The sequence below is a fragment of the Podarcis muralis genome, chromosome Z (assembly GCF_964188315.1).
Source record: "Podarcis muralis chromosome Z, rPodMur119.hap1.1, whole genome shotgun sequence".
Taxonomy (NCBI): domain Eukaryota; kingdom Metazoa; phylum Chordata; class Lepidosauria; order Squamata; family Lacertidae; genus Podarcis; species Podarcis muralis.
The window spans coordinates 11,074,719-11,101,841 of NC_135673.1; the positions used below are offsets into that span (position 1 = coordinate 11,074,719).

Genomic DNA, 27,123 nt, shown 5'->3' on the forward strand with positions numbered 1-27,123 from the left:
CCAAAGGGTGTATAAGGAATGCACCAGCCAAACCTCGCTAGGGAGAGCGTTCCACAAATGGGGATCCACTGCAAAAGAAAGAGAAAAAATCCCATTTTCGTGTTGCCAGCCTCCAGGCACACAAAGGAGGACGAGGCACACAAAGAAGGGCCTCAGAAGATTATCTCAGGGTCCAGATAGGTTCATATGGAGAGAGGTGGCCCTTTAGGTATTGTCGTCCTGACCAATTTAAGGCTTTATAGGTCAAAACCAGCACTTTGAATTGGGATCAGAAACTAACTGGTAGCCAGTGCAGTCGGATGAGGATCAGTGTAATATGCTCAAACCGTCTTTCCCTGGTGAGCAACCTGGCTTCTGAATTCTGCACTAGCTGAAGTTTCAGAACTGTCTTCAGAGGCAGTCCTACATATAATGTGCTGCAGTAATCTAACCTAGATGGGACGCAGGTGGCGCTGTGGTCTAAACCACTGAGCCTAGGGCTTGCTGATCAGAAGGTTGGCGGTGTGAATCCCCGCGATGGGGTGAGCTCCCGTTGTTCAGTCCCAGCTCCTGCCCACCTAGCAGTTCGAAAGCATATCAAAGTGCAAGTAGATAAATAGGTACTGCTCTGGCAGTAAGGTAAATTGCATTTCCATGCGCTGCTCTGGTTTGCCAGAAGCAGCTTAGTCATGCTGGCCACATGGCCCAGAAGCTGTCTGTGGACAAACACCGGCTCCCTCAGCCTACAGAGCGAGATGAGCATGCAATCCCAGAGTCATCTGCAACTGGACCTAACAGTCACAGGTACCTTTACCTTATCCTTTAATCTCACCTAGAGTTTACCAGAGCATAGACCACAGTAGTTAGGCTGTCTCTGTCCAGATAGGGGCATAGCTGGGCTACCAATCAAAGCTGATGGAAGGCACTCCTGAGCCTCAAATGACAGCAAAGATTCCAAAATACCCCCAAGTTGCATACCCATTCCTTTAGAGCAGTGGTGGCCAAACTTGGCCCTCCAGCTGTTTTTGGACTACAACTCCCATCATCCCTAGCTAACAGGACCTGTGGCCAGGGATGATGGAAATTGTAGTCCCAAAACAGCTGGAGGGCCAAGTTTGGCCACCACTGCTTTACAGGGAGTAACCTCATCAAGTGGACTGCAAGAAGATCAAACCTATCCATTCTTAAGGAAATCAGCCCTGAGTGCTCACTGGAAGGACAGATCCTGAAGCTGAGACTCCAATACTTTGGCCACCTCATGAGAAGAGAAGACTCCCTGGAAAAGACCCTGATGTTCGGAAAGATGGAGGGCACAAGGAGAAGGAGACGACAGAGGACGAGATGGTTGGATAGTGTTCTCGAAGCTACCAGCATGAGTTTGACTAAACTGCGGGAAGCAGTGGAAGACAGAAGTGCCTGGCGTGCTCTGGTCTATGGGGTCACGAAGAGTCGGACACGACTAAACAACTAAACAACAACAAACCTCATCAAGAGCAGGCAACCTCCCACCCTTCGGGTGTAGGCAACCACCCACTAACAGTGCCTCAGTCTTATCTGAATTGAGTTTCAGTTTGTTGGCTCTCATCTCATCCATTATTGAGGCAAGGAAATTGCCCAGCACACCCACTGCCCCACCTGCAAATGTAAAGAAATATAGCTGTTTGTCATTATCATAGTGCTGACAATGTACTCCATAACTTGGGATAACCCCACTCAGTGGTATCATGCCGATATTGAACAGCACAGAGGATAGAATCAAGCGCCCTGTGGAACCCCACTGTCAGAGACTGGCTAGATGAGGAGTGGCACCCACAATGAAGGCTCCACAGGACTGAAAAACCAAGCAACACCCTTTAGGAACAACCATCCAAGTAGGACTGAAACAACCGCAAGGCAGTGCCACCTACCCCTAACTCAGAGAGCCACTCCAGAAGGATAGCATGGTTGATGGTATCCAAAGCTGCTGAGAGGTCGAGAAGAATTAACAGGGACACATCCTCCCCCCACTCTCTCTCAACAGAGCTCATCATACAGGGTGAATAAAGCAGTTTCCATGCCAAAAACCGGGCATAACCCCAATTGAAATGGATCTAGAAAATAAAATTCCTACAAGAATGACTGGATCTGGTCCGAGACAACCCAAAATGTTGTTGGTCATTCTAATGAGAATCGGAATAAAACAAACAAAGGTTAAAGATCAACAATGTTACTGCCACAAAGTAAGGAAGTTAAGAGTAAGGAAGTTAAGAGTAAGGAAGGCTGTGGATACTACTAATTAGTACACAGGCTCTGTACATCTCTGCTTTCTGAACTTGCTGCTCTCAATTTTCTTGAACATACCATGTCATACCACATCAGAAGCAATGGAAAGTAATACTTATTGCAGGAAGAAACAATAACACAACAAAGTTACATTTATAGCAAATATTTATCATTTTGACAATCTTAAAGATTTCCATTTCAGTAACCTCATAGGAGATATTTCCAATTTATATGTCAGATGACCATATAGAAGAATGGAAGAATGCCCTGACAAGTTTATGTTTATGCTTGCAGCCACAATGGTCACTGTTAATTTATTTACATACATGTTCCACAAACACATTTGTGCTCAAAAAGCTGCAAAATAGCCATCACTGTCACTCCAGTTTGTCCCAAAGTACTTATTGCTCCAGAATGAAATTGCTCCAGTTGCACATTAACATTTATCAATAGCAAACACAGTCATTGTTCCTCTGCCAGTCTACCTTCAGCAAAATTATATACATGTTCTATAGACCAATGAAAATGTAACAGAGGAGGCTAGAGACAGGTGTACTGGTGTGGGGTGGGTGGCAATATTGGGTAAAGAAACATGGCAATGACAAAGGCAAGCAAGAAGCCCTCACATGTCAGCACATGGGATACGGCACACACTGGTTTGTGATTACATTAAATATATGACAATTTGCTTTTCTCTATGATGCTGTGGGTTAAACCACAGAGCCTAGGACTTGCCGATCAGAAGGTCGGCAGTTCGAATCCCCACGACAGGGTGAGCTCCCGTTGCTCGGCCCCAGCTCCTGCCAACCTAGCAGTTTGAAAGTATGTCAAAGTGCAAGTAGATGAATAGGTACCGCTCTGGCAGGAAGGTAAACAGTGTTTCCGTGCGCTGCTCTGGTTCGCCAGAAGCAGCTTACTCATGCTGGCCACATGACCCAGAAGCTGTATGCCGGCTCCCTTGGCCAGTAAAGCGAGATGAGCGCCGCAACCCCAGAGTTGGTCACGACTGGACCTAATGGTCAGGGGTCCCCTTTACCTTTACCTTTACCTTATGATGCTGAGTAGCTACAGAGAACAAACATTCAAATCACACAGCTAGCAGGCAGAACTGAGCCCCTGCACCTCTGAAAGGGATGCATCAGAACAGTAGGCTATATAGGACAGAGGTTGCAACAACCTCAAATAATATATTCTAGAGCTACTGGATGCCCACTTGACATAAAACACAATTTATTACCATGGCTCCAGTAAAATAACTAGTGAGAATCCTCAGCCTAAAAGGAGAATTTATATGATTCTGTTAGGTGGATGGTAATGGGCTCTATATGTGAGATAAAAGTCTGTTTCCCCCCTGTCATTGGGAAGACATATAAGATATAAGGATGGCACAAGTAGTAGGGGGCACTGCCATGACAACTTAATGAGCATTTCAGGGTTAGCCTTGCTTTGAGCTAATCATCTCAGGTGCTATTAGGTAAGGTATGGTAAAGGACCCCTGGACGGTTAAGTCCAGTCAAAGATGACTATGGGGTGCAGCGCTTGTCTTGCCTTTCAGGCCGAGAGAGCCGGTGTTTGTCCACAGACAGCTTTCTGGGTCATGTGGCACACGGAGAACCATGACAAATGTCAAGGCACTGGCTAAGTGTCAGTTATTTATTACTAAATAGGAAACAGAGTGGGGGTTTTTGCCTTAGACAATCTTTAAAGAGTTGACAAATGGAAGCAAACAGTGGATTTAAAAAAAACAGTAGCAGAAGGCAGTACTATGAAGCCACTCTCTCTCCAAAATACTACACTCCAAAAAACAACAACCCAACAACCCTGTACTAAAAATATCCACAACTGGAATTGAAGCTCTGGGGTCAGCAGGAGACTGGAGGACATGCGGAAAAGCATCTGCTGCTGCACTACCACATGCATCAGCTGTTAGGGGGGAGGCTAAGCAGCCTAAACAAAGCACTGTTGCACCTCCAGTCTCTTTTCGGCCCTCTCTAGACATCCTCCTTGGGCTCCAGGGAGGGTCTCCTCATGAGCCACAAGGACTCTCCAGCTCTCTCTCTCCATTTTCAGTATGAATTAAACTATTAAAACTTTTGGCGCTGCACGTATATATGGTCACGTGCAAGTCGATCATGTGCAAGTGGGGGGATGCCTGTATGTGTACTGCCTCACCCTACCATGCACTTTGAGAAAACATCTGATGAACCTGAACACACTAAAGGTTTATATTATCATTATCAACATGGTATTAAAAGGGAAATTATACAGATTGATGGAGGAAGGCAGAAGTCAAAGCCAATCACCACATGTAGGGCTTGATGGAACCTCCATGGTCAGGGGCAGTATTCCATGAGATAAAGATGCTGCAAGGGGGCACTAGTAGGGAAAGTCAAAGGGCAAGGGCTGCTGCCTTGAAATCCAACTTGCTGGCCTTCTGGAGGCAACCAACAGGTACTACATGAGGTAGGATGCTGCACTCTGATGTAGCAGGGCTGCACTTATAATTCTCATGAGAGGGAATATAGGTCAATGGAAGAGTCACTGTTATAATTTCCCTTTCCTTTCCAAACAACTCCTGTACAGCAATTCCACACATGTAAACACATACAACTGTAATAGTGTGTGTGTGTGTGTGTGTGTGTGTGTGTACCACACACATGCAGATACTATTAATTTTAATACATTTTTACAAGGATATAAAATAATTTTCTATGCATGCAATTTTTGCTATTGTGTGACATTTATACAAAAGGCGCAAGATTGTATATAATCTCACCCTCAGAACTAATAACGTTTCTATACAAAAAGTACATGTATATAAATTTTAAAAATCATATTAACTTGCCTTTCACATAACCCTCAAGACAGCCAACAACCCCACACACACACACATTGCTTTATGACGTAAAAATATGTAACATGGCTAGCTTCCTTGAGGCATGTGCAAAATACTACAAGATTTTATATAATACTATAAATGCATAGTATTTTTTAATACAGATATAACTGTGCACAGATACGAAAGCTTATCCCTACAACATAAACATGTGCATGAGTGTATACATCTATCTGCAAGTATACCCTGGCCTATATAAACCCAATTTCAAACAGGTGCACAAGCTTATTCCTATAACATACAGAGCATGAAATGCGCTGAGCGTATGCACCTGTTCTGCATGTATGGACTTGGCCTATATGAGCAATAAACTATTTGCATCCGCCACCGCCACCCCCCACCACCACCTTAAACGGGAAGTAGGTGCCATTTGAGAAATGTAAATGTGTCCACTAGACTAGAAAAAGGAGCTTTAAATCTTTCTCTTGGCTGTAATGAAGGCGGGGCGGCGGCGGCTGTGGGGGGGGGGGGTTCGGCGGAGAAAGAGGGAGCTAGAAAGAGGCCCCCACACCTTTGGTGGAGTGAAATGGGGGTGCGTGTAAAATTATCCTCACCTGTCAAGATGCGGTGGGAGGGGGGCGTGCCGGCTTATAAGAGCTTGGAGGGTTTTTTTTGGCGCTTTCAGTCCTGAAACAGCGACGTGTCTAGTGGGCAAAGAGGTGAAGCGGGGGTGCTCGTCTGTGCGCCTTACCTGCTGGAGGGGCGGGGCTCGCGGCGGCAGCAGCAGTGGCCCCCACCTGCCGCCGCCCCCACCGGCCCAGAACGCCCGTGGTTTCTCCTCGAGGCCACCAGGGGCCCCCTTGACGAAGACGGGGAGGAAGAGCGAACGGGCCGAGCCGACTGGCTTTGGAGAGTCCCCACCACAGCCGCCGCCAGACCGCTTCGCTTCCTACGCCGCAGCGACAGCTGCCGCTGACGCCGACAAGGCCAAACGCGGCCGGGCGAGGGAGGGAGGGAGGGAGGGAAGGCGGGGGTGACGAGAGCCGGAGAAGGGAATTGGGGCGGGGGGGTAGGCTGCTGCGAGGGAGACAAGAAAGCCGGAGGGCGCTCAGAGGGATGCCAACTCGGGAGGGCGGTGTTTACTCCGGGAGGATTGGCAAGCCTAACCGCCAATCCTAGCTCGGGCCGCGGCCGCGCCGCCGCCAGTCGCATTCGCGGCGGGTGGGGAAATGCAAATGAGGACCGAATGCGTAGGAGCCGCAGCCTCCTTGAGAGGGTTTTTTTAGGGGCGGGGCAAGCGCGCGAGGTCGGTGTGTCCGTTGACAGGTGGCAGTTGGCCCTGCTGAGAGAAGGAGTCGAAAAGCCAGGAAACTGAGTGCGAAAGGGGAGCAGGGAGGAAGCTTGGCGGGTGCCCTGATGAACAGGCAGGCCTCCCCCCAATGAAGAAAGGTGAGGCAACTGGATCCACAGGGGCAGCAGGTCCTGATGTAGATCACAAATGGACCATTGGGTCCATCTAGCAGTGTTTGTTTTCACTGTCAGCTGCTCTCCAGTTTGTTGCTGTTGAATTTGTATACCGCTGTTCGTCCGAAGATCACAAGGTGGTTCCCATAAAAAAGAATACTAAATAAGACAAAATACATAACAAAACATAAACCAATAACCAAGAGTCTTTTACTAGCCATACCTGGAGATGCCAAGAATCTGAACCTAAGAACTTCTCTGTGCAAAACAGGTGCTTTACCACTGAGATATGGATCTTCCCCCAATATAATGACCGGGATCCTGAGTTAGGAACCTGCCTTATATCAAGTCAAACAATTGCTCCATATAAGCTCAGTACTGTATTGTCAACACTGTCTGGCAATGGTTCCCCAGGGATTGAGGCTGGGACCTTTTGCATGCAAAGCATGTCCTCCATCACTGAGCCGCAGCCCTTCCCAATAACACAACTGCTTGTTGTGTTAGGCCAGTGATGGTGAACCTTTTAGAGACCAAGTGCCCAAACTGCAACCCAAAACCCACTTATTTATTGCAAAGTGCCAACCCAGCAATTTAACCTGAATACTGAGGTTTTAGTTTAGAAAAAACAACTCATACATTAACATCTTTAGTCTTAAAAGAAAAACACAATAACAGAGCTTTCAACTGCTCACAAGCATATGATCCAAACAAAGTGAGGAAAGCAATCCCAAGTGCTTCATTGACTTAAAATTATTTGGCAGAGAATGCCACACTTTAAGGGTTTCATTTTCACAAGATCTCTGCGTCCACCGTGGAAACGGGAATTCCCTGCTTTTAAGCTCCAGCCCGAGCAAGCAAGCAGGTTCTCGGTGTGGCAAGCAAGCGTTCTCGGTGTGGCCTTCTGAGCATGTGCTGAAAGGGCCTCGGGGGCTGCCCCATGTGCTAACCCTGCTCTCTTGCCCAACCCCAACATGCCCCTATGCCCCAGGCACGCATTCACCCGCTGCCCTTGGCTGTGGTTGAGCTCAGTGAAGAAGTACGCCAGCAAGTGGGAGGCGATCATGGTGCAGCAAGGCCGGTGGGGCCCGGAGCCTCGGTGCCGGGTAAGGGGTGACGAGGATGGGGTAGAGGGGGAGGTGGCCCTGCCTGGCTACCCAGCACTGGAACAAAGTGGTTTCTTGAGGCTCGCCAGCGATGCCATCCTCCCCTGCCGGCTCCCGCATGACGTATGTCCTGTCTGGCGTCTCCATTGGTGCCATTGGAGGAGGAGGAAGGCTACTCAGCTGCCCAATTTGAGCTGATCTGCTGCCCTCGCCTTCTGCCGGCTCTGTGCTGGGGCAATAGCACATGTGCCCACAGAGAGGGCTCTGAGTGCCCCCTCTGGCTCACGTGCCATAGGTTCGCCACCACTGTGTTAGGCTATACAGTCCAGTGCATGGGCTTGATGGGAACCAAGGATTAGCCCACAGACCAGAGTCTTTATAATTTGAAATAGAAGATCTACAGTTGCAATTATTCCAGACTGCGCCCCAGTTCCTTTTACACACCTGTGATCCATACTGCTGTATGTAGTCACTCAAGTAGTCCCAGCCAACACACCTTTCCACATCAGGGCTCCACTTTCAGTCTTGGGCTGTGTACACACCATACATTTAAAACATATTCTCCCTGTGCCCTCCCCCACAGAAAAATGATGGAAACTGTAGTGTGTTGAGGCTGCTGGTAGTTGTAGCTCTGTAAAGGGTACAGTCCCTAGGTTTCTTTCAGAGAAAATGTTCTTTAGGATTTCTGTCTAATATTGCTTCCAGGTAACCTGTTTATGAAGATTCACCCTGAATTGTGTGCGGGGAGATTAGACAACATCAACTACTTACTGAACAATCTGATGTTATACAGGTTATGTACTACATTGTGTCAAACAACTGTTATCCCATATTTTATAATGCCTATACACATCACTTACGGAAAAAGTCTAATTTATGCGGGAAGCAGGTTTCTTGCCCAATGAACTTTAATAATGCAGCCTGAACTTTTTATTAATATTTTATTGAAATAATTTCAGTTACAAAAGATAAAGTAAGTGATGAAAGAAAAAAGAGGGAGGAAAAAAGTGCAAAAAATACAATAAGAAAAAAAGATATAGTGTAATATGGTAACCATAATTAGTTACATTTCCATACATTATTAGATAGATATAAATTACAGTTTCAGAAGTCCATTCGACTTCCAAAATGTTTGGAAACCAAAGTGTGCCTTCTGATTGGCTGCAGGAAGCTCCTGCCACCCACTGGAACTGTGCTTGATGTTCGGCTTCTGAAAATCGTTCAAAACCGGAACACTCACTTCAGGGTTTCAATGGTTTGGGAGCCAAGGCGTTTGAGATCCAAGGTACAACTGTATTGTCAAAATACATTTAACCTCCTATATTTTGTATAAACTCATTCCAAATGTCAGTATATTTATCCAAACAAAGTCTACATCTATAAGCAATCCATATGTTGCAAGTGTTGTCATATCATCAATACAGTGGTACCTCAGGTTACATATGCTTCAGGTTACATACGCTTCAGGTTACAGACTCCGCTAACCCAGAAATATTACCTCGGGTTAATAACTTTGCTTCAGGATGAGAACAGAAATTGTGCAGTGGCGGCGCGGCGGCAGCGGGAGGCCCCATTAGCTAAAGTGGTGCTTCAGGTTAAGAACAGTTTCAGGTTAAGAACAGATTAAGTTCTTAACCTGAGGTACCACTGTACACTGATTAAAGGAGATGATATATATTCCTGTGGGTTAAACCACAGAGCCTAGGACTTGCTGATCAGAAGGTCGGCGGTTTGAATCCCCGTGACAGGGTGAGCTCCCGTTGCTCGGTCCCTGCTCCTGCCAACCTAGCAGTTCGAAAGCATGTCAAAGTGCAAGTAGATAAATAGGTACTGCTCCGGTGGGAAGGTCAGCGGTGTTTCCGTGCGCTGCTCTGATTCGCCAGAAGCAGCTTAGTCATGCTGGCCACATGACCCGGAAGCTGTACTCCGGCTCCCTCGGCCAATAAAGCAAGATGAACGCCACAACCCCAGAGTCGGTCACGACTGGACCTAATGTTCAGGGGTCCCTTTACCTTTATATATTCTTCCAGTTCATCAATGCCAGTCTCTTAGCCACTGTTAGGGCACATAGCATCTATTTTCGTTGTCCACTTCCAAATGATAGGTATATGGTTCAAAAGTATATTTTCCTCTGAAAATTTTAAGTTTTTCCAAATACAGTGGTACCTCGGGTTAAGAACTTAATTTGTTCTGGAGGTCCATTCTTAACCTGAAACTGTTCTTAACCTGAGGTACCACTTTAGCTAATGGGGCCTCCTGCTGCCGCCGCGCTGCCAGAGCACAATTTCTGTTCTCATCCTGAAGCAAAGTTCTTAACTTGAGGTACTATTTCTGGGTTAGCAGAGTCTGTAACCTGAAGCGTCTGTAACCTGAAGTGTTTGTAACCAGAGGTACCACTGTAATAATATGAATATAGCCCAGCACTTTCTCTCAAAACCTATTGTATAGAGCGCTGCAGGAACATATGTTTCAAAGAGGCATTATGCTTATTACATCTCCAGCAAAGCATTGGAGGACTACATTGGATAGTCCTTTTTATACAAACTTAGTGGAGGCCAATAAATTTTGAATATTATTTACTGTTGTATAAGTTGTCATATAAGATCCATCAATACAAATGGTATTGAGGCTTTCATTACTGTCTAGGTAATAATGAAAGGTCCAATTCTGTATCTCAGTCATTTCTTAGAATCTGGGTATCAAACTTATTTGCTAACAACAGATATCTAAATAAAGTAGTTGGAAATTGGATTTGACAAAATTTATCTGGCAAGGTAAAAAGCTGCGGATTAAATACAAATTACTAACAGACAAGAAGGAGTGGGGGGAGGGGGGTGGGCTTCCAGACCTGAGAATATATTATGACGCCGCATTCTTTAGCTGGATTAAGGACATTCTAGACTTAGAGGGCTGGAATAATAGATATGGCTGGCTTGCTTATCTAATTTACTATAAAGTGGTGGTACATAAAGAATTTCTAAGACATATAAATAGGAAATCTCTGTACAAGGTCAGGGTGAGACATCATAGGCTGTTAGAACCGAAAACCCCATAGTGGGTATCACCATTAGAAGTAAACATGGCAGGTAGACTTGCCACATATCAGCAATTTCTAAAAGAGGAACAGGGTTAATTAAAATTAAGATCGTATGAGGAGGCGAACCAATACTACACCACATGGTTACAATATCATCAAATTGCCCAAATATTTAATCAGGATAAAATAACAGATGTGCAATGTCATTTCTTTTCTCTGCACTCCTCCCAGCGGTTATTTTTCTTCTGGCCACTGCTAGGGATACATGACTTGACTGCCTGTGTCCAGGCACTGCAGTTGTCTGTAAGAGATTCTCACATGGCAAGGCTGATGTTGCCAGCCTTCAGGACACATTTGCAGATATCTTTGTAATGCAGAATTGGTCTGCCAATTGGCCTGGTACCAGAAGCCAGCTTCCTGTAGATATTCCATGGGAATCTTGCCATCTTCCATTCTGTGGACGTGACCAAGCTAGTGTAGATGTCACTGAGACAGGAGTGCAAACAATCTTGGAATGCGAGCTTGAGAGAGCACATCTTTGTCTGGAATTCTGTCCTGCCATGTGATACCCCACATCCTCCTGACGTAGCGCCTGTGGAAGGCATTGAAGCATAGCTTCTGGCGGTTGTAAGTTGCCCACAATTCACTTCCATAAAGCAGTGTGCTCAACACACAAGCCTGGTAGACCTTCATCTTGGTATTACCCAGATGCTCCATGGAGTAGTGATATGGGGCATGAATCCAAATGCTAACAAAGCCTTAGAAATAGTGTAGAACAAGTTAATGGACTATACAGAACTAGATAAACTAACAGGAAGGATTCGAAACCGGCGGGACCATAAATTCACGGAAGACTGGAGTAAATTTACAGACTACTTGAAAAGTATTTGTGAAGATCAGACGACGTTTGTAGGTTTGCAAGAAGTTTTGTGACGAGTATTATTGGAAGTATTGCAAAAATGGAGAAGGGGAAGGATGATTTGTTGAGAGATGTAAAGGCAATATAAAGTTAAGAAATGCATAAGAAGTGGTTAAAACGGTGGATCATCAGAGGTGCTGATGGAAGTCTAAAAAGATTGTATAAGTGATAAGTTTTGTGGTACATTTTATTATATATATATATGAAATAGTGCAGAACAAATTCCTCAGGAAAGTGCTCTTGCTCCCCAGTGGGACCCCAGCTGCTCTTCTCCGCGTGGAAGCGGATGTGACAACAATACAGGCTAGAACTGACTATCTGTGTCTAAACTATGTGAAAAGACTCCAATCTCTCTTTGGAGAAGAGATTCTCCGCAGACCAAATGTTGGAAGGATGTCATCCAACCCCTCTTGACCCAATATCAATTACAAGATCTTCAGGTGATCATGATGATGGATAAGAGGCACTAAAGAGATTGTCTCTTCAGGTCCAATGCAGAAAGGGTTTAACCATGATTGCCTCTACCAAAAGCTCACCATGGTTCCGACTTATCAAAACGGAGCACATCTGAGCTAGTTATCTGACAAAGCTCCCACTTGCCATACTAAGAATCGCCTTTACAGAATTACAATTCCAATTGATGCCCTCGGCGGTGGTGGATGGTCGGTATGGCAAAGAACAGTACAAGGAGAGGCTTTGTCTGTGTGGGCAACCTTGCAAGGAGGACCTATACCACTATTTATTGCAATGTCCACTATATAGAGAACCAAGAGACTGATTTATAAAAACCCCTGCTTATGAACGGAACACACTCGAACAGGGTGCAAAGGGTGAAATGGCTGCTGAGTGATGCTGATGACTTCGTAACTTATAAAGTAGCACTATATGCATTGGCAGCTAAGAAGATCAGGAGAAAAGAACTAGATAAAATAGTGGTCAATTGCAAAGGTGATTTGGACATTTAAGCTGGCACATTCTACCTGAGAACCCCCTGCTATTCTATTGTATGCAACAAATAATTTCTAGGAGACGTGACCCTGGTTTATTGTATTTGCAGTGCCTGATGTTTTTATAGTTTTTATGGTTATTGTTGCTTTTCTTTTTGTTCCCTTTGTGAATGATGCCATGGCCTTTGGCTAGTGCAATAAAGTTTATGATGATGATGGTATTGGTTGTTAGCATTCCATTCTCCCATACCATTTTGGAGAAGCGAGTCATTGCCGTAGCTGCCCTGCCAATACACTTGTCCAGCTTAGCATCAATTGAGAGATTGCTGGTTATGGTGGACTCCAGGTACACAAAATTGTCTACCACTTTGAGCATGTGGTCACTAATGCTGATGCATGGAGTGCTGGTGACATCCTGATCCAATATGTTGATCTTTGTTAGGCTGATGGTAAGGCTGAACTCCCTGCAGGCTTGGGCAAAACAGCTGATGAGTCTCTGTAGAGGTTCCTTAAATTGTGCTATCAAGGCTAACAACATCTCTTGGATAAGGATTCACCACACTTTTGTCTTGGTGCAAAGACAGACACTTGTCGCTCCTTGTACGGATGTGCACACCACCTTCGGTTGAGCTGAAGGCATGTGAGAGCAACAGAGAGAAGAATATGCCAAAGACTGTTGGTGAGAATACAGTCCTGCTTCACACTGCTATCTGTAGGCAAGGCATCTGAGGATGAGCCATCATATTGGACAGTGCCACACATGTTGTCATGGAAGGACACAATCATCCTGTGGCATCCTATCTTGGATAGGATCCTAGCACTCTGTCTTGTTCAGTGTATAGTCCTTTTTGGCTGACGAGGTCAAAGGCCTTCGTCAGGTCTATGAAGGCAATGTACAAGAGGCATCTCTGCTCTTGGCATTTCTCCTACAGCTTGTGCAGTGAGAAAATCATGTCTACTGTTGACCTCTGAGCTCTAAAGCAGCATTGTGACTTGAGGTAGACCCTGTCAGCAAGTGCCTGTAATCTATTGAGAACATCAAGAGTGAAAGCTTTCCCCACAGTACTCAGCGAGGAGATCTCACAGTAGTTGTTGCAGTCTTGGTGGTCACCTTTGTTCTTTTAAAGGCTCATGATTTTGGAGTCACACATGTCTTGTGGCATGGATCCTTGTTCTCAACACTGCAAGAGGACACAGTAGAGGTGTGTCATGTGGGAAGAACTGAAGCTGGCTTTCAGAACTTCTGTTGGGATTCCTTTCTTTCCTGGGGCTTTACTACGTACCTGAGCATTGATGGCATTCTTTGGCTTGTCATGGGATCATACTCACCATCATACTATTAATTTCTGGTTAAATAATTGGTTGTTTTGTCTTTGAAAGCTGTTGTGTTGCATCCAGAGGCTTCCACCTTGTTACAGCACACTCTTTCACTTTCTGAAAGCCTATACCAAGGACACTGGGAATCAACCACCAATCAACAGCAACTATATTCTTCTGTTTTCTGTCTCCATGTCAGAACAATGTTTTAAACAAATCTATTACCTTCAGAGAATGCTTTCCACATTAATTTGTCTACTACAGAAACCCTGCATATTACTATGGATCCTGGGGCATATTCTAGGGTGCACACTTCACTAGAAAGGCCTCTTAGGCTTCACAGTTGCCCCACAGGAATGGAGAGAGTGTCCAAGAAAACATCCAATAGTCCTGTTGTCTTGGAGGGGAAGATCAGTAGCACTGAACAAGAGATCTTTCAAAGAACTTTGGCTGCTATTATTGACCTTGGGGAACTCCAGGTTCTTCAGAGAAGAGTTTGAAAGCATGATAAAGTCAGAAACTGCATGATGGTCTGGGCCCACTTCAATTCAGAAGTGGGGGGCAGGGTCACATCAGAAACAAGGGGGGGCCAAAATTTAAAGAAAACTTCAAAAACCTCCCAATTTATAATAAAAACACTGACAGGTCAACTGATTGTGTTGTTGCTAGCTTTAGGGATAGGGAACCTGTGGTTCTCCAGATGTTGTTGGACTTCAAGTCCTATCAGTCCCAGCCAGCACAGCCCAATGGTCAACATCATCTGAAGGACTTTAGATCCCCCACCTTTGCCTTAAGGCAGGAATGTCCAAAGTCCATTTTGGCAGCCTAATCCAGCCCACCAGTTGATTTTATCTGGCCCCCGGGGCAGTATATGTCCTGGGGTAAAATCCCCCCAAAAGTTCAGCAACTTCAATCCTCAAAAAAGCTCAACAACCTTGGGGTTAAATCCTTTAAAAAGCTTAACAACTTCAATCCTTAAAAAAAAAAAAAAAGCTCACAACTTTGGTCAGCCCTCATGCATGTTCACTTCATCAAATCTGGCCCTCTTTTTTTTTTTTTTTTTTTATATATATTTTATTAAGGATTTTCTTGTTTTACAGAAGTGTAGTGCCTCATATATATTTTTCCCCATGTAACATTTTTACAAATCCGTTTCATTTGTTGAGGCATTAGGGGGAGAAGAAAATAAAAAAAATAAAAATAAAAAAAGGAGAGAAAAGAGAAAGGGGGGTGGAGAGAGGGAAGATGGATAAGGGTGGGATTGGGTGGCGGTGTTTCTATTATGTTTAATGTGTGTAGAGTTTGGTGTCAGCGTGCTTGTGTTGTTCACTTGTGTTCCTTTGGTGGTGAGAGAGGTTGGGGTTGGCCTAGGGTGTGATTGTTTGCTTGTGATTGGCTGTGGTGATCTTTGTTTTCGTGTGTGAGTGAGGTGGGTGGGTGTTTTGGATCAGGTTAGCCATATTGATTTGTATGCTGTTGGTGGATTATTGTCATTGTCCTGTTGGGCTGTGTGTGTGATAAAGGGGAGCCATACCGGGGTGAAGGCATCTTCTTCTGTTTGTCCCCGTGTCAGTTTCAGTTTATTAGTTAATTTTTCTAGTAGGGCTGTTTCCCATACTATTTGATACCATTGGTCCATGCTTACTCCTGACAGGTCTCTCCAGTGTCTGGTTATGGTGTTTCTGGCTGCTGAGAGCAGGTGGGTTATGAGTTCTTTGTGGTGTAAATGGGCATTGTTGTCTTGGAAGATGTTTAGTAGGGCCAATTCTGGGGTGGTGTCTATTACTTGCTTAGTTATTTTACAAATTTCTTGTATGGCTGTTGTCCAGAATAGTTGGATTTTGGGACACTCCCACCACATGTGGAAGTATGTGCCTGTGGAGGTGCACCCTCTCCAGCATTTTGGTGAGGTTCCTGGGTGTATTAGCGCTAGTTTCCTTGGTGTTAGGTACCACCTGTAGGTGAGTTTCAGTGTGAGTTCTTTTCTTTTCGTTGATATGGATTTAAAGGGGGGTTTAGACCACATTCTGGTCCATTGAGTGGGGTTTATCTCATAGCCTATGTCATTCTCCCATTGATTTTTGATTGCGTCTAGGGGATTTGCGAGATTTTGGAGTAGTATTTTGTATATTGCGGATACCATCCCTTTACCGTTTCCCTTTGTTGTTAGGAGGAGGTTTTCGAAGGTTGTCAGGGGCCTAGTTGCTGCTGATTTTACTGTTGGGTTGTTTAAGAGGGCATGTAGTTGGTGTTGTGTTAACCAGGGCATTTGGGTGTCTTCTAGTTTGTCTTGTATTTCTTGTGTTGACAAGGGTTTGTTATTTTTATAAAAGTCTATTAGGCGATACAAGCCTTTGGTTCGCCAGGTTTTTATCTTGAGGTTTTGTGCTGCATGGTGGAATAATGGGTGGTATGCCAGGGGGATTAGTGGGGATGGGGTTGGGGATAGTTTGCCTATTTGTGTTTTCCATGCTTTGAGCATGGTCTGTGTGTACCTGTTAAGTGTTGTGGGAATTTTCTTTAGTTTGTTTGGGAGGAGTGGGTATGTTGTGGTGCAGGTGTTTTCAATTGTGTCCTTCTCTAGGTGTACCCATTGTTTTGTCTCATCTTCTAGTATATATGGGATTATATGGCGTATTTGGTTGGCGTTGTAATATGCTTCTATGTTGGGGATTCCCCATCCTCCTTCTGAGGTGGGGAGGTGCAGGTATTTGGGGCTTATTCTTGGTTTTTTATGTGAGAAGATGAAAGAGTGTAGTTTTCTCTGCCAACTGTGAAGTTGGGTTGAGGGGATCCAGATTGGGAGGGTTTGGAATAGGTAGGTTAGTTTTGGGAGTGTGATCATTTTGATCATGGCTATTTTGTCTGAGAGAGTGAGGTTCATGTTATTCCATCTCTTTAGGTCTTTGTTAATTTGTCGCCACAGGGGCTTGTAGTTGTGGAGGTATAATTTATTGAGGTTTCTGGTTATTTGTACCCCTAGGTATCTGAACTTGGTGTGGCAAAGTTTTATTTTGGTGACCTTCGTGAGTTCTTTTTGGGTGTGAGGAGGGGTGTTGAAGCACATAGCTTCTGACTTTGTGAAATTTACCTGTAGGCCCGACACCATTGCAAATGCGTTGAGTTCTCTGATTAGGGAGGTTGCTGTGCTTATGGGGTCTGGTGTTGTGACCATTAGGTCATCTGCAAAGAGCCCTAATTTATAGGTCCTGCCTTTTATTTCCACTCCCTTGATGTCTGTGGCTGCTCGGATGCGGATTGCTAGGGGTTCCAGAGCCAGGATAAATAAGAAGGGAGACAGTGGGCATCCTTGTTTCGTGCCTCTTTGGATAGCTATAGTGTTAGAATCCATATTGTTAGTTCTGCATTTTGCTGAGGCTTGGGAGTATATTTGTTTGAGGATTTGTAGGAAGTTGGGGCCAAATTTCATGTTAGTTAGTACTGCTAATATGTATTTCCACTCCAAGCAATCAAAGGCTTTGAGTATGTCTAGGGACATAATTGTCAATGGGAGTTTGGTTGCCTTGCTGTGTTCGATCAGGTTCAGTAGTTTCCTGATGGGGTCTGTTATATTGCGGCCAGGGACAAAGCCAGTCTGGTCTGGGGCTATTAACTTGTGTAGGAAGATTTTTAGGCGGTTGGCCAAGATTGATGTGAATATCTTGTAGTCTTGGTTTATTAATGAGATTGGGCGGTATGATTCTACTTTGAGGCTGTCTTTTAGTGGTTTTGGGATGGAGACTATTTTGGAGTGGGTCCAGGTTTTGGGGATGGGGCCTCCTTTTATGATGTCGTTGAATAGGCGGGTCATGTAGGGCATCAAGGGTTCTTTGAATTTCTTATAGAATTCTGCTGTGAAGCCGTCTGGGCCTGGGGCTTTGTGTGGTTTCAAGTTTTTGAGGACCGCATCTATTTCCTCTGGGGTGATAGGGCTATCCATGAATTCCTGTTCCTCATCAGTTAGGGTAGGCATGGTCAGTCCTGCTAGAAATTTTTTGATTTCCCTCTCTGGTGGGTTATGGGAGGTGTATAGGTTGGAGTAAAATTCTGCAAATTCTGAAATTATTTCTTTGGGGGAGAATGTTATGTTGCCGTCTTTTTTGGTGATGCAGTGTATTCTTGTTTTGAGCGCTTTTTTCCTACATCTATTTGCTAGTATTCTGGAGTTTTTCCCTCCATATTCATAGAAACGTTGTTTAGAGTATAGAATGTTGATCATTGTTTTGTTGATTTCTAAGGAGTCTAGTTCTCTCCTTTTCTGTTCTATAAGTTTGAGGAGTTTTTTAGATCCTGTTTGTTTGTAGCGTGATGAGAGGGCTGTGATGTCTTGTTCTATTTTGCTAATTTTTGAGGAGGTTTGTTTTTTAAGGAATGTTTTCTCTTTTATGCAAGCTCCTCTGGTGACCGCTTTCATTGCGTCCCATAGGAGGGGGGTTGTTGTATTGTTTACATCGTTTTCTTTGAAGTAGTTTTGGAGGGTTTTTGTGAGACTCTCTCTAATTTGTTTGTTTGTAGTTAGGATGGGACTGAAGGACCAGGATGGGGTGGTTTGTGTTCCTTCTCCTATTTTAACAGTGACTTCTACTGGGGCGTGATCTGTGATTTTAATGTTACCTATGTTTGTTGATTCTACTGAGGGAATCAGACCCTGTGTGAGTAGAATGCTGTCCAGTCTGGACACTGTATCATGGCGTCCCGATTGGAATGTATGGCTGATGTCTCCCGGGTTTTGCTCACCCCAAATGTCATAGAGACCCCTGTTTTTTAGCATTTTTAGTAACTTGTAAGAGTTCCTGGTTGTTGGGGGTTTCCTTCGGAGGAAGGTTGCCCATGGGGTTGTGGGGTGGATATCTTTCAGGGATATACCTTTCATATTTAGATTGAGGTCCCCTCCTAGGATTGCTTCCCCTTCAGAGAAGGAGAGGAATTTGTTTAGTGTTTTCTGGAAGAATTCTAGTTGTTTCGTGTTTGGGGCATATATGGAGCCGATTGTCAGTTTGATTTTGCCATCTAGTGTCCCTTTAGCGAAAATGAATCTGCCTTTTTTGTCCTTGAGGACTGTTGTGGCAGTGAAGTTCAGGTCCCTACTGAGTATTATGGCTACACCACGGGCTTTCCCTGAGCCTTGTGCGACCCACTGTTGACTAAAGCGGGGGTCGCTCAGGAGTTTGCTGCCTTTGGGTGGATTGTGTATTTCTTGTAGGAAGGTGATGTGTGGGTTCATGGTGTTTATGTATGAGGTGATGCGTTTTCTTTTGATGGGGTTTCCCAGCCCCCTCACGTTTAATGTAATTGCTTTTAGGTTAGCCATTTTGTTTATCTATTATGTGGGGCGATTCCATGCCAACCCGTTCGGGTTGTCTTGTGTCTCTCTCTTCGTGTTGTTTAAAGAACCAGTGGGGTTGCGCTGACCTAGGGTGTGGTGGATGGGGGGCTAGTAGGATTAGAGTGAGATTTGGGTTAAAGAGTAGGGGGTAAGTTGTAGGGAGTTTCCTATATGTAGTCATATAGGTGTTTGTTTGGGGTATTTTGGGCCATCTGGCATTTAGCCAGTTGGTCCTAGGTCTCAGCTGGTGTGGAAGGCCGTGTTCAAGGACAGGCCGTCCCCCCTGTTGTCTGCGATAGGGGGTGAAATCTGGCCCTCTTTGAAAAAAGTTTGGACACCCCTGCAGGGCAAGTCTGGCCAAAGGGGAAGGGAGATAAGAAGACCACCTGATTTATAGTCTTGCAATAAACCTCCAGAACACAGGAGATTGACACATAATGGGTCCAGCCCAGGTATCGGTTTGCAAAAATAAATAAATGTTCTTTTAACATGGGAGGGTCAAACATTAGTTCTACATTAGGCATCAGCAACTGTAAGACACAAATTTGACCAAGTTGTAGTTGGACCCAGTGGCGTAGCGTGGGTTGTCAGCACCCGGGGCAAGGCAAGTAATTTGCGCCCCCTAACCCGTGGATTTGCGCCCCCTAACCTGTGGATTTGCCCTAACCCCAGATGTTGCGCCCGGTGCGGCCGGCCCCCCCTGCACCCCCCACGCTACGCCACTGGTTGGACCCCAGAACTAATAACCCACTGGCAAGAGTACTTGGAAGTCTGGAATGAGGTTCCAGCAATCCCCTGGGTAGGAAGGATGGAAGAAGCTGGGCCTACCACCAAATCATCCCTTCTTCAAAATTGCCATCTCAATAAATTAGCTGTTAATCAAGTTGTCCTAACCTAAAATAGGCACACCAAAATTCTGGGTCATTTATAAAGTAAACACCTCAGATGCTGACAGAGCTGGACCTGAATCTGAACACATCCTTGCCTCAGAAAACTCAGTTACCGTATTTTTTGCACCATAACACTCACTTTTTTCCTCCTAAAAAGTAAGGGGAAATGTCTGTGCGTGTTATGGAGGGAATGCCTACGGGTGGCATGCCTACGGATTGTCCTCTAAAAACTACGTGCGTGTTATGGTCTGGTGCGTGTTATAGAGTGAAAAATACGGTAGTACCTCTCCCATTTTAGCAACCAGTTTAAAGGCTCTTTATTATGTTATGAGAACAGTGTTATGAGAGTAATCACATTTCTTTCAAAACTGCTTAGCACATAAAAATGGTGCCTAGAGTTGATGTGTGTTTGCTAAAGAACAGGAAATGGCTTAAAAGGTGATAAAGCTCAGTTCACCAGTCATTGCAGGGGGTAAAGGGACCCCTGACCATTAGGTCCAGTCGCAGACGACTCTGGGGTTGAGGCGCTCATCTTGCTTTATTGGCCAAGGGAGCCAGCGAACAGCTTCCGGCTCATGTGGCCAGCATGACTAAGCCACTTCTGGTGAACCAGAGCAGCGCACAGAAACGCCGTTTACCTTCCCGCTGGAGCGGTACCTATTTATCTACTTGCACTTTGTGCTTTTGAACTGCTAGATGGGAAGCAGGGACTGAGCAACGGGAGCTCACCCTGTCGTGGGGATTTGAACCGCCGACCTTCTGATCGGCAAGCCCTAGGCTCTGTGGTTTAACCCACAGTACCTCCCATGTCCCTTTTATTGCAGGGGGTAGCTGTGGCTAAAAGGAGAGATAGTAAGCTACTGATTTTGAGATAGGCTTTAAAGGGCTATTTCACAGAAAGGGTCAGATGTGGCATGGATCAGCTTTTACGTATGATTCAACTCAGCATATTTTTCTGGGATAAAATTAACCCAAGAGCAAGGCTGTGCAAAGTGCTAATTCACCCCAACTCATTGTTCATGGGTGGGAAAGCAGCTTTGGAAGGAGAAACTAATTACAGTGATACCTCGGGTTACATACGCTTCAGGTTACAGACACTTCAGGTTACAGACTCCGCTAACCCAGAAATAGTACCTCAGGTTAAGAACTTTGCTTCAGGATGAGAACAGAAATCGGGCTCTGGCGGCACAGCAGCAGCAGGAGGCCCCATTAGCTAAAGTGGTGCTTCAGGTTAAGAACAGTTTCAGGTTAAGAACGGACCTCCAGAACGAATTAAGTACTTAATCCGAGGTACTACTGTACAGGGAAAGAATTAAGAAGCCACTCTTCCAGTACTGTTAAATGTATAGCCATGTTTAGAGATAAATATCACTGTATTTAGGAGGCACTACTGTTCCAGGTGCCTCCTAAAACCTTACCTCAGCAAGCCTATTCTGAGTCTAAACCAACTGAGCCTCATGGGCTTGCCGATGAGAAGGCTGGCAGTTTGAATCCATGCCACTGGGTGAGCACCCATTGCTCTGTCCCAGTTTCTGTCAACCTAGCAATTTGAAAGCAGTGAAAGTAGATAAATAGGCACTGCTGTGGCGGGAAGGTAAACTGTGTTTCCATGTTCTCTGGTTTCCGTTATGGTGTCCCATTGTGCCATAAGCGATTTAGTCATGCTGGCCACATGACCTTGAAATCTGTCTGTGGGAAAATGGCAGCTCCCTTGACCTGAAAGCAAGATGAGCACTGCACCCCATAGTCATCTTTGACTGGACTTAACCGTCCAGGGGTCCTTTACCTTTACCCTCTGGCATATAACTGAGTTATAAAGTGAAACAAACTGCATTAGGGGTTGTCGTTTTTTAAGTTTAACCTTACTTTGATTTTCTCAGCTTCTGACTGTGGCCTATTCCCATTTTCAAAATGGCGTTCAGCATCTCTATAAATCTGTCACAATCATACTAAGGTACAGATTACAGGTTCCTGATGTACACTTCAATGTCACTGGACTAAAATGAAATAATTCCTTAGAAAGGTCTTTCTGCACCCTCTAGTGGTAAGGAAAAAACACAGTTCAATTGATGAACCATCTTCTCTTGGGTCTGTTCAGGTGCAGTATTTCAAGGGAATGGGATGGGCACTGAGCTTGGTTTTCATGCTCAAATACATGTATATATATTAAGTGTTCCTGAACCACAGCTGCATTAGTTTGTTGCTGCTATATTTGGTTTGAGGCTTGTTGAAATACATTTTTTTCACTGGAGCCAAGCATCCACCCATTTGCTACAGGAATAGCTTTCAAAACATCATATCCACCCTCACTGAGCAACGCAGCTATAGGAAGGCCACATTTGAGGTTACCTAGCCCTGGACAAATTTTGGGTTTAACACTTTGAAGTAGACAGAGGTTGATGAAGTTATGCATGCATGGTAAAGAGAAAAAAGTACCATTGTACTGAAGGGTAGCATCACTGAGTTGGGCTTATCTGCGCCTCTGGTGAATGAAGGCAGGAGTAGTTTTTACAAGGAATAGGTTGGCCCTTCTACAGTTTTGCATACTCACTGAGCATAAACAGTCCAGAACTGAAACTCAAAATAGTATTAACATATTTCCGACAACAATCCTTTAACTCAAAGCCAACCATGCAAACAGAGGTGGGAAGAGGTGTTGTGGGGGTGGCTAACTCTCAAGAAACTGCAATCTACTTTCAGAATTAAAAACTGGCAGTGATCTACCCCCTTTTTGGGGGGTTCAGCTCAAAGCTTATGAGCTTTTTTTAGGGAGGAGAGAAGCCCCGTTTTTAGGGGTTAAAAATGCTTTTTTTGGGGGGGGGAGTTCCGTGGGGGGATTAAAGGCAAGGGACGAAGGGGTAAAGTCACTCACAAAAAGATCGCTATGGATCAAAACAGCAGCACAGAGAAAGCTCCGTCTTCCCTTCCGGAGCTCATACAACAATGGAGGGCGGGGTGAGGGGGCGTGGCAGGAGTCAGTTTTATCAACGCTAAGGAAAGGGAGCCAGAGATCAACCGCGATCTACCCAAACCTCGCGGAGATCTACCAGTAGATCGTGATCGACCTGTTGGACAGCCTGTTAAGGGTGTGGCACCAGTGATGCTAAACTGGACAAGTAAACCTACCTTCAGGAAGGTGCAATGCTACAACTTCGCTTGACAGTGTAGCAGGGGTGCCGCTACCTAGAGGCCAAACTCATTTGGTCCTCCCCAAAATTTTCTTTGGGGGGACGCCTCCCCCCATGGTAGCCGATGCAAGAGGAGGCTGAGCGCCAGAGAGTTGGAGCTGTTGGTCATTGAAGCTGCGCTGGCGCTGCATTCAGCTTTGCCCCTGGCTCTTCCTGATATCGCAACGCAACTTTGCGCGTTATAACACATACGTGACATCACACCCACAGCCCACAGCCCCAAGTTGGTGTTTCTGCAGTGTAGCATCACTGGGTTTGGACGTACAAAAGTTTACCCAACTAGTGTGGGTCCCAGCTGCAAGTTTTTATTGTCGGAAAGCTTTCTATAAGGGATTCATCTTATAGTGCCTATTGAATCTGCTGGGGGATGGCCCGGTCACTACTCTGCATATTTCTAAGGAGGCATTTGTAGAAAAAGCAGCTGAAGTTGTGGCTGCTCTCATGGAATGGGCAGTCAGATGTTTGGGAAGAGGCAGTTTCTGTGCCTCATAGGACACACCCTTAAGCTTCTGGAAAGAGTAGTTGGTGTTACCCTCTGCCTCACGGAGGAGGGATAAAATGAGACAAAGAGAAGTTAGTTGTACGCCTTTTATACAGGCAATATATACTGTTACAAAAGTTGGGCACCACCCCCACACTCTGCCAATCGGTAGCAAGTTTGCAGGGGGATCCAGGTGCTCAACCAGAGTTTGTTCTCCTTGAAGATGAATTGAATTGAAGATGTGGTGGAGACTGTCATAGCTTTAAGAAATATGATTTATTCACATATTTACACCTGCAGTCTGCTGGAGGGAGTCGAAATCTTACCGCATAGTAATTTCAAGAGGGGCACAGCAGTGCAGCACTAAAGGCATCTCTCCCAGAGAGAATGCTGAAGGATGGATCTCCCTTTCTCTTCCCAGCATACTAAAGATATCTTTTTCCTGTGACCTCTCTCTCATACACCATCACCTTGGCAATCTCTCTTCACTCAGGCCCAAGATTCCTCTTGGATGCTCCATCCACACCTTTTGTCATGTTAACACCTCTGCTTGGCCAGACTGGTTTGCATAAGCCAGTGTTTCCCAACCGGTGTTCCGCGGCACACTAGTGTGCTGCGAGACGTTGCCTGGTGTGCCGCGGGAAAAATTAAAAAATTCGAAAGATATCCGGAGAGGCGGCCTTCAGGTGAGTTTTAATTTTAATTTTCCTTCTCCCACTTAATGCCCCACGCTCGCCCGAGCAGCTTGCAGTCCTCGGTAACCACGGCGACCCGAGGGAGGGGAGGGAACAGGGAAGTCGAGGGCGGCGGCGAGCCGCGATGACGTCAGTGGGCCGCGCCGCTTCGCCCTGGCACGGTGTGAGAGCCCCGGCTAGTGGCGCGAGCTTCGGAATAAGTGGGATCCGCGTGCGCGAGACCGAGATCGCGGGTAAGGAGCTCAGCCCTGGGCAGGAGGAAGCGGGGCCGCGCGTGCGGGCCACATCCCCACAGAGAGCGAGCCTCCCCCGGCCCACCACTCCGGGCAGGTCCACTCGCATGAGGGGGCGGCGATGGCGACGGCCGGCAGCTTGCCTGCAATGCCATCCCTCGAGCAGGCGAGGAGCCCGGAGGCTACCAGATGCTAGTCCTCTTTCCCACCCTGCTCGGGAGTCCAGAGCACTTGGTCGCATTCAGGATCTAGAGTGGGGAAGCGGGGCTTGTGTCTGGGCTGGACACATTGGGCTGCCTGTGCCGCTCGACCTGCGGGGAGAAATCAGGGTGGGAGTCACGACCGTGAGGCAGGGCTGCCAAGTGTGGCAGAAGAGGACACGGCCTTCGCACCTGTCCTTAGGTAGGAGCTTCTTCCGTGTCGACCTGCTGCCCTAAAGTCTTGGCTTTTTTCTTGGCTTTTTGGCGGTTGGCACAGAAGGAAGGCAAGGGGGAGGGGAAAAATTGAAACTTACACTTTCGTGCGTCCCTCCCGGCGTGACGCTGCACGCTGACATCACGGGGCTGTAATGGTGGTGTGCCTCGAGATTTTTTTCATGAAACAAGTGTGCCTTTGCCCAAAAAAGGTTGGGAAACACTGGCATAAGCCAGTCCAGGGATTCCTCGTCTGACTCAGTTCTGGAGGCATGTAATTTCATTCATATCCAAAATAATCAAAATCCCACCATTTTCTAATTTCTAGGGTTAGGGGGTTCCCCCCAAACTCAAAAGCTTCAGAGACCAGCGACCATTGTGTGATGTCTTTGGGCAGAAGGTGGACAAGATTACTTCTTGTTGAAGATAGAACTTTGACAGCACATTGGCAAAGAAATTGGGATCCAATCGGTGAATCACTATGTCGCTATGGAAGATACAGAGATGCTTTACCACTAAAGGGCACTGATTTCGGAGACTCTGTGGGCTGCACCATTCTTCCCTTTCGGTGAAGAAAACTATTCTTTTGTCTTTAGATCCAGTAAGCATCGATCCATGGAAAGATTCTAGAGTGTCTGCTTCCCACCGCTACTTGTAGGCTTGCCCTATGTCCGGTTTTCCCCCGGACACACCCAGCAAATTGTTCCACATTTTTTTCGGGGGGGGGGCCGGATTTTTATAATTTCCCAAAATGTCCAAGTTTTTTGCTGGGTCAAGCCTTGTAGGTGGCAGCGGCGGGGCGCTAGAACCCAGCGGCAAGGCGCCGCAGTCTCTGTGCTGCTCTGCTATTCTCATTGCTCTTTCCCTTCGACCCTGAAAGCGGAATAAGGAGGGCGAATATCGTCACCGCGACTTCTGATTGGCTGCTCGACTGTGGGGAGCACTTGGGTCTCTTTTCTCGCGCCAGTTTCAAGCGCTTGGGCGGGAGAGCGTGAAGATGCGGACCGGGTTTGGAGGTGCTGCTGCCGGTAGTTCGCTCCCTCCCAAGCTTTGCTCCGCCATGGATTTGAGTGACAGCCCGCGCGACGGGGCTGGTGGTGGTTGCCATGGAGGTTAGAGAGGCGCTGTCGTTAGGTCTGGTCTGGTCGGGTGGGGATGGGGTGGGAGTAAGGGGGCTGCTGGCAAAAGGGGGAAGGCACTGTGTGGCCAGGTAAGTAGGGAGTCTCGGAGAGCAGACGCTCCAGCATGGAGGGGAGAAGACGGCTGCAGCAGCGTGTGGTTATTTGCAAAACCCGTTGGGGTGCGCGCGCGAGTGCTGGGAAGATTGTGAATCCTCGCGTGGGAAAGGAGGCAAAGATCAGGAGGGAGGGGGACCGAGAGTTAGGCAGCCATCTCTCGGCACCCGATCGAAGCCCCCCAGGACAAAATCAATAGCAGCCTTTCTCTCTCTCTCTGGCTCCCCCTGCTCCTTTCCCCAGCGCGCCTCCTCAGCATCCCTCCTCTCACGCTTTCTTTTTCCAGCCAACGATCCCTCCCCACCCCGCACAACAACCCTTCTCTCCCCTTTTGGGGGCGCCCTCCATAAAATAAGGCTGTCTTTGGCTCAGGGAGACCCTCCTTTCCTCTAACTGGCAGTTATTGATTTACCCACATCTCTGCTGCGCTTCCTGACGTTTTTCCCCTGGCGATTTCTGTTCGCTCCCCCCCCCCTCCTTTTCTCTGCTGTTTCATTCCCCTCGCCCGCCCTTCGCCGTTGCGTAGCTTTTTCAGTCCTTTGCCTTCTGTCTGGACGCCCCCCCCCCCCGGCACTCCTCTCTCCTCTTCCTTCCCTTCCCTCTCTCCTTCTGGAGGGATCCCTCTTCCATTCTCTGCCTTTTCTCTGCTTTCCCTCCTCCCACCGAGGTCTTCCCCCATCCCCCTCCACCACCGGCTGCGTCCCTTTCTCCCCCCCTCCCTCCAAATACAGTGTTCTACTTCTACCCCCTACCCTACACTGGCCAGCCTCTGCCTAATGACTTGCTGTGAAAGCCTCA

General features: G+C 46.4%; 1 protein-coding gene and 1 long non-coding RNA gene across 12 annotated transcripts in view; one reads left to right on the forward strand and one right to left on the reverse strand.

Annotated features, from left to right (window-relative positions):
* RALGPS1 (Ral GEF with PH domain and SH3 binding motif 1) overlaps positions 1 to 6,249 on the reverse strand; it is a 214,439-nt gene extending 208,190 nt beyond the window's left edge. For 2 of the 11 annotated variants that reach the window (XR_013391386.1, XR_013391385.1), the window contains exon 1: positions 5,829 to 6,248. The gene's annotated coding sequence lies outside the window, so the exon portion shown is untranslated. Of the gene's footprint in view, positions 1 to 5,691 lie in introns of all 11 variants that reach the window. The other 9 variants (XR_013391384.1, XR_013391380.1, XR_013391383.1 and 6 more) reach the window with 7 other exon arrangements.
* Positions 6,250 to 6,381: 132 nt separating this feature from the next.
* LOC144326140 (uncharacterized) lies at positions 6,382 to 25,613 on the forward strand. The gene is made up of 4 exons (XR_013391298.1): positions 6,382 to 6,526; positions 8,350 to 8,437; positions 8,812 to 8,929; positions 25,419 to 25,613. It is a non-coding gene; the product is annotated as an uncharacterized LOC144326140 (long non-coding RNA).
* The last annotated feature ends 1,510 nt before the right edge of the window (positions 25,614 to 27,123 follow it).